This window comes from Balaenoptera musculus, chromosome 19, assembly GCF_009873245.2.
Source record: "Balaenoptera musculus isolate JJ_BM4_2016_0621 chromosome 19, mBalMus1.pri.v3, whole genome shotgun sequence".
Taxonomy (NCBI): domain Eukaryota; kingdom Metazoa; phylum Chordata; class Mammalia; order Artiodactyla; family Balaenopteridae; genus Balaenoptera; species Balaenoptera musculus.
The window spans coordinates 16,476,132-16,484,869 of record NC_045803.1 but is presented as its reverse complement, the minus strand read 5'-3'; positions in this window follow the sequence as shown (position 1 = coordinate 16,484,869).

Sequence of the window (8,738 nt, the reverse complement as noted above, 5' to 3'; positions counted from 1 at the left end):
TTAAATAAATGAAAGATTTCTATAAAACAGCAATTCTGAGTACTCACAAATTTAGTGGTAATGAAGTAGTTAATAACATAGAAAATGTTCAAGATCTGGTTAGATTACAAAACAACTGGGCATCATGTGGTCTTATTTGTAAAATACATGTATTTATTAACATAGACAATATAGACAGACAGATCAGACTGAACATTATCTGGGAAGTTTTATCCTTAAAGATTACTTTGGTTATTTCTGGGTTGTGATCTTCAATTTTCTTAGTTTTGCTTAAGTGTAGTTTTTCAATAACCACGCATTAATTTTTAAATGCGTATTTTAAAGTTCTGTTAAGTATAAGCTACTCCCAAACGGCAGATGAAAAAGGAAATACTTTCTTTTTTTTTAAACAATCTTCCTTTGAACATGAAATAATAGATCAGGATATTCTAAAAACAGTTCTTTTTCACAGAATGGCTTTTGTTGTTTTTGCTTCCTCAGCTCCCAATTGTTGCAAACTTCTTGATTTGGTAACTACATTTATGTGTGCTGGAGACCTGCCTGGAAAAGAACTAAAAGTCATTCAGACCAAGTCCTGTGTATAAGTGATGCTTCCTTTCAGCTCTTCTTGCCAGATAGGTTTATTATGTTTCTGCACCTGCCCTATTTGCCTCAGTGTTCTCTGAACAGCTATAGAATCATCTTGCTCCATTGGTCATACTTTGTATTTCTTTTTAACACTTTTTTTTTAAAGACTTTTTTGATGTGGACCATTTTTAAAGTCTTTATTGAATTTGTTACAATATTGCTTCTGTTTTATGTTTTGGTTTTTTTGGCCATGAGGCATGTGGGATCTTAGCTCCTCAACCAGGGATCAAACCTGTACCCCCCCCTGCACTGGAAGGCGAAGTCTTAACCACTGGACTGCCAGGGGAGTCCCAATACTTTGGATTTCTGATGATTAGAATGAAAATTGCAGGAAATATAGGTGACTCAGTTCACCTCCATAGAGTTCTTATGGGATCAGTTTGACTTAGATATGATATGACATGACAATGACTGCTCTGGTCATACAAATATCTTCCTCTTATGAACTCTCATAGCATACTATCAGGGTAAACGAGTGCCCTTTTTCATCCTTTACTTTGGACATTCGTATACAAGTTTTATCTCCCCCATTACATTATTTGTAATTTAAAAATAGAGATTCTCACTTTTTAAAAGTACTTTGTCTCCCTGAGTTCTAGATTAGGATTTTGCATATTTGCAAATTCTTAATAAATGTCTAATGCCTGACCCAAAGGAATTCATTATAAAAATACGTGAAGTTGTATGCACAAGAGTGCTTTTGGGACAATTTCACAATTAAAATATAGAAATATAAATGCTCTTTAGTAGGTAGTAAAGCTAATAAATTAAGGTGCATCTCGATAATGAAATACTACATAGTGACTTTAAAATATAACTGCTACACAGTCAAGGCATTATTAAATGAGGCAGGGAGGTTACAGAATTTATATGAGATACCACTCTATAAAATCCCACAGAAAAATACTTGAAATATATCCATCAAATATTAAGAATATTTACCTTTAGATGAATTACATTTTTAGCAAAATTTCTAGATTTTTGCATTAAGCTTATATATTTCATAATAAAAGACATAACAGTACTTTCCATTTAAACAAAAATAAATAACTAGAGTTGTAGCTGACATTTATTTTCCTAGCAGCAGAAAAATTATGAGCAATCGAGCCAATGTCTATAACACAAGTGGGGACAAAAAAGGAAATTAGTATGATTGAAACAAGTTACAACTAAAAGTCCTTTAACATATTCTCTGGTGCACTGAAATAGCTTCATTATCAAAAACATCCTGTGAATGACCAATTTTCAAGACAGTGCAATTTCCAGTTTAAGTGAGACAGTGAACACACAGCAGAATGCATGGTGTCAGATATGTAGCCAGTTTCTTCTCCATTCAATTACCCATTAAAAAATTTGGGGATGGGATCTTTGCAAAATTTGAGTACTTTTTTATTCATCATTTTCAGAGTTGTATCATTACAGTATTTTCCTTGTTCTGGTTAACTCTCTGTAAGCATATGTTTATTAGCTGAATAATATTCCATCATATGAACGTAGTATGTGATGGAAACTTCCTCTTCTAACTCCCTGTTGTTGGCACAAATTTTGGACAACATCTCAAAGGCTATTATTACCGGGCATTACTGTCTTTGATTGCAGTTCTAAATTTTTAAGGGTCATGAATCTCTTTGAAAATCTTATGAAATCATAAACCTTCTTTCAAGAAAAAAATCAAATAAATAAGTATCTGCAAGGACTTCCCTGGTGGTCCAGTGGCTGAGACTCTGTGCTCCCAATGCAGGAGGTCCAGGTTCAATCCCTGGTCCGGGAGCTAGATCCTGAATGCATGCCGCAACTAAGAGTTCACATGCCACAACTAAGAGGCCCGAATGGCATAACTAAGATGCCACAACTATGAGCCTGCAAGCCGTGGTGAGCATTCTGCGTGCCGCAACTAAGACCCAGCGCAGCCAAAATAAATAAATAAATAAGTATTAAAAAAAAAAAAGTATCTGCAAAAACTGCATAAAATTTCATGGCGTCTGCAGAGCCCTGAAGTCTAAGGGTGGGAGCCTGGACCTTCTTTAAAAACCCTGCTGTAACCACTTATTTACAAACACCAAGTACTTCTGGCTAATATTCTTTTTTTTGTTTTTTTCGTAACTTATCAAAAGAACAACATGGATTTGGCCGGAAACAAATTTAAGACACAAAACCCAAAATGCCCCATATCAAATTAGATCTGGTTACTGAAACAAAGTTTTATCCCAGATTTGTGAATCTAGACTTCTGAGATAGGTCCCAATCACATTCTTACTCCTAAAAGCCAGAACAGCAGAAGGCCTTGTTCATCAACCCAGACTGTGAAAATCAAAAATATTAATAACAAGTGTTACATGAGCCAGGGTATCTGTGTACAATTATGCAGGGGCCATTACTCATGAATCAACAAATCACAACCCTCCAAAAGATGTAGATCTATGCCAACAGAACCCTTTGCTGCATAAATGGTATAAAGGAGAAACAGAATAATTTGACAATAAAAAAGGAACATCAGGAAACTAGCTGTACTAGACATTAAAATGTACTGTAAAGTCTCTATAATTAAAACAGTGTGGTAGTAGTGCATAAATAGACAAACCAACCAGTGGAACAGAACAGAAGGCCTAGAAATAGAACCAAGTATCAATATATATGGACATTTAGTATATGATAGAGATGGCATTTCAAATCAGTGGGGCAAAGATAAAATTCTTAATAAATGGTGCTGGGAAAACTGGATAGCCATTTAGAAAATATAAAATTAAATCCATACCCCATTCCATACACAAAATTAAACTCCAAATGGATCAGGGTGCTAGATGTAAAAGATGAAACCATACAGTTATTAGAAGATAACACATGTAAATTCCCCTTTAATCCTGAGATTTAGAAAGGCTTTCTAAATCCAGAAGCAATAAAGGAAAACATTGGTAATTTGACTAAATAAAAATAAAAATATTCAACGACAAAGAACACCATAAACAAAGTAAAAAGACAACTGTCAAACTGGAAGAAAATACTTGCACCATACATCACAGATGAGGAACTAATATTCCTAGTGTGTAAAGAATTCTTAAACATTGTGACAAAGCACCAGAAAAACCAAAACCAAAAAAAAAAAACCAAACAACAAACAAAAAAACCCCGTGAAAGTAAATAGGAAAAAGAGATGGACAATTCACACACACAAAAGATGTAAAAAAGGCCCTTAAGGATATGTATGAAAAGATGTCTATCAACATAGTACTGCAAGTCCTAGCCAGAGCAGTTGGGCAAGAAAAAGAAATAAAAGGCATCCAAATTGGAAAGGAAGAAGTAAACTTATCTCTGTTCACAGATGACATAATCTTATATATAGAAAACCCTAGAGATTACACACACACACACACACACACACACACACACACACACACTAGAACTAAAAAATGAATTCAGCAAAGTTGCAGGATACAAAATCAACACACAAAAATCAGTTGCATTTCTATATAGACTAACAATGAACAATCAGAAAAGAAAATTAAAAAAAACAAATCCATTTATGATAGTATCAAAAAAACCAAAATACTTAGGAATAAACTTAAGTAAGGAAGCAAAAGACTTATACATTGATAACTACAAAGATTGCTGAAAGAAATGAAAGAAGACATAAATGGAAAGATATCCTGTGTTCAAGACTTGGAATACTTAATATTGTTAAGATGCTGCTATGGACTTAGAATTGTGTGTGTCCTCCCTGCCCCATTCATATGTTGGAAGCCCTAACCCCTAATGTCACTGTATTTGGAGATAGGGCCGTTATGGAAGTAATTGCATTTAAATGACGTCATAAGGGTGGGGGCCTGATATGATAGCAGTAGTGTCCCTATAAGAAGAGACACCAGAGAGCTCACTCTCTCTGCCATGCGAGGACTCAAGTGAGAAGGTGGCACCTTGATCTCCGACTTCCAACCTCCATAATTGTGAGAAAATAAATTTCTGTTGTTTAAGCCACACAGTCTATGGTATTTTGTTATGGAAGCTTGAGCTGACCAAGACAGATGGCAATACTACCTAAAGTAACATACAGATTCAATGCGATCCTTATGAAAACCCCAATGATTTTTTTGAAGAAATAGAAAAATCCATCCTAAAATTCACACGGAATCTCAAGGGACCCCAAATAGCCAAAACAATCTTACTCTCACACTTCTTGATTTCAAAACTTACTACAAAACTTACCAAAGATGGTAATCAAAACAGTGTGGTACTGCCAAAAAGACAGATATCTAGACCAATGAAATAGAATAGAAATCCTCACATATATGGTCAAATAATTTTCAGCAATGGAGTCAAGACCATTTGATAGGGGAAAGGACAGTCTTTTCAACAAATGGTGTTGGGAAAACTGGATATCCACATGCAAAAGAATAAAGTTGGACCTGTACCTAATACTACATTAAAAAATTAACTCAAAATGGATCAAAGATCTAAACATAAGAGCTAAAACTATAAAACTCTTAGAAGAAAACGTAGGGAAAAATCTTCATAACACTAGATTTAGCAATTATTTCTTGGATATGACAACGAAAGCACAGGCAACAAAAGAAAAAACGTGTTGTAGACTTCATCAAAATAAAAAACTTTTGTGCATCAAAGGATACTGTCAACAGAGTGAAAATATAATCCATGGGATGGGAATATTTGCAAATCATATGTTTGATAAGGGATTAATATTCAGAATATATAAAGAACTCCTAGAACACAACAACAAAAAACAAACAAACCCCGGTGGCCTCGTGGTTACGATTCCAGGCTTTCACTGCCATGGCCCGGGTTCAATCCCTGGTCAGGGAACTGAGATCCTGCATGCTGCACAGCGCAGCCAAAGGACATTTCTCCAAAGATACACAAATGGCCAACAAACAACGTGAAAAGATTTCCTACATCACTAATAATTAAAGGAATGCAAATCAAAACCATAATGAGATACCACTTCACACTCATTAGGATGGCTATTATAAAAAAAGCAGAAAATAACAAGCATTGGCAAGGATGTAGAGAAATCAGAACCCTTGTGCACTGCCAGTGGGAATGTAAAATAGTGCAGCTGTTGTAGAAAATGGTATGGTGATTCCTCAAAAAATTAAACATACCATGTGATCCAGCAATTCAACTTCTGGATATATACTCCAAAGAAGTGAAAGCAGGGACCTGAACAGATATTTGTAAACCCATGTTCAGAGCAGCATTATTCACAATAGCGAAAAGGTGTTAGCAATCCAACTGCCCACTGATAAATCAATAAACAGAATGTGGTATATATGTACAATGGAAAATTATTCAGACTTAAAAAGGGAGGAAACTCTGACATATGCTACAACATGGATGAATCCTGAAGATATTACGCTCAGTGAAATAAGTCAGTCATAAAAGGTCAAACACTGTATGATTCCACTTATGTGAGGTACCTAGAATATTCTAATTCATAGAGATAAAAAGCAGAATGGTGGTTTCCAGGGGCTGGAGGAAGGGGCGAAGGGAATTATTGTTTGATGGGTACAGAGTTTTGGTTTTTGAAGATGAAAAAAGTTCTGGAGATGAATGGTGGTGATGGCTGCACAATGCAAATGGAGTTAATGTTACTGAACAGCATAATTAAAATGGTAAATTTTATGTTATGTATATTTAACCATAAAAACCCCCAACAAACTGAGATTGGATGGCTACCTACAATGGGTGATTGGGAACAGTGTGGAAAGAATGGGGGAATGGAATTGGGAGAGAAGGAATGATGGAGGAGTAACTGAGTAGATCCTCTGGTCTAATTCTAACTTTCAGAACCATGTTAATGTTTCACATACTCAAAAAATAATTAAAATCAACCAGGATGTGTGTTTGGGAACCCCAAATAAAATACAAACAGTAACAAATGAACCTATGTATATTACAAATGAGTAACATTACCATACAGATGGGTGTAGGGAAAACTGTATTTTTATTTATTTTATTTTTTTGGGGGGGGTACTGTATTTTTACTATGAACTGTAAGACTAAATACAAAAAGAACTGTATGGGGTTTGGGGATATGTGTTAGAACTACTTTCTACTCAAGACTGAGCAAATAAATAAATATATTGTGGTTAATGAGAGCCGAGTTTTTCACTGTCAGAGAAGGGAGTTATAGAAAAGGAAATGGAGATGGCTAGAAGAAGCCCTGTGGTATTGAACTGGAACTGGAGATATCATATGAAATCATGGATTACCTGTATAGGTATATATACAGATAGATACAGATGTGTGGGTACAGATGCATATATTTCATATCTGAGAAAGTCAAGAAGCAAATACATCCCAGTAGCAATAAGCACATCTAATCTTGGTTTCTAAATATAATTTTCTAATAAAAGGAGCCAGTGATCCCTGGGAAATTTGCTGATTCCAGGACTAGGGCTGGGAAAGTACAGTATCAACCTGGAACATCCTGCGGTGCAGGAAAATAAGGAAGTACTAAAAAAAAAATAAATAAATAAAGGGGATACGTGAAAGGATACAGGAACCAATCCAAAGGGTTTCCCAGTGGCCAAATATGGGACAATTCGAGCAATAAAATAGTGATAGTAATGGATTATAACCTATAGTATTAAACAAATCCAGACTATACTTATGTAAGTTAGTAAATAAATTAAATGGGGAAAAGGAAAATCTATTTGTAACAGAATTATAATTAATAAATGTAGAAGGAATAACAATCCGGAAAAAAAAAATCACCGTTTGGCAAATACCTGGTAATAAATTTTCAGGCAGGAATTATCAATGGATGTAGTAGGTGGAAGTAGGATGAAAAACAGCATAATTTTATAGACCTAAAGTATTTCTCCATGAGACACATTAATTATAATGGAAAGAGTGACTTTGCGGTGGAGAAACCTGGCAAATAAAGTTAACACCACCAATAATGAGACAAATTAATCTCATGTGTCTCCTGATAAGATGCACTGAGAATACATCACTTTTGGGGTAGTCTTGCCTCAACTGCATAATCTGAATTTAATTATGAGGAAGTATCAGACAACCTCAAACTGAGGAACATTCTACATTGCAGAATTTACAAAATAAATGGCCAGTTCACCTCAAGGGTGTCAAGGTCATGAAAGACAAAGAAAGATTGAGTAACCGTGCCAGATAAAAGAAGACTAAGGAGAGTTACCAACTTAACTGCAACATATGATCCTGGATTGGATCCTTGTCCAGAAACAGGACACTAAGGGACACTGATGAAATTTGAATAAGGTTTGTAGATTGGTTATTTATCAGCGTTAATCTTCTGGCTTTGATAGAGAAGCTGGGTTAAGAGTATTTGGGAATTCTATTTTTGCAACAGTTTTAAGTCTAAAGCTAATTCAAAATGAAAAGTTTAAAAACATTTAGATTAACGTTAGGTGTGTAGGGAGTATGGAAGGTATGGGCCTTTCAGTTCACCTCCACAGCACTCAGTAATTCACTCCAATGGCAAATACTGGGCACCAGTTCACTTGAGGGTGGGTGGTGGTGTGTGTCTTTGTTAGGCAAGAAGTTTCAGGAGAAGGAAAGAAAAGCACGTGTTAAAAAAAAAAAAACAAACAACAAGCCCAAAATGGGGTCATGTGCCCCCATAACAGCAAACAAGACAACTCCAGTTTCAATCTCTCTCAAGAAAATGTGCTCCTAAATAAAAACTCAACAAACAAACAAAAAGAAAATGTGCTCTTTAAACAGTCAATCTGAAATTTCCTGATCAGCACTAGTGAGGTAATCTGCATGATAAGACTCCTGCCATTCCCTTCCCCTAAAAGATGTCCCGGCCTAAAACAATCCTTTCTTTTCTTTTGCTAATAACTTCCTTGCATCACTTTCCTACTGCCTATAAAAATCTTCCATTTTGTACAACTCCTTGGAGTATCTCTCTACTTGGTAGATGGGATGCTGCCTGATTCATGAATTGTTGAATAAACCCAATTAATCTTCACATTTGGCTGAATTTTGTTTTTTTAACACACATCACGAAAAATAACACGGGTTTCAGGGAAAGAAGAAAAACATGCACGGAGAACTTGGCTTTTGGATGTTCAGTAATAATTCTTTCCTTCTCCTCTCAATACGTCTCTTGGAGA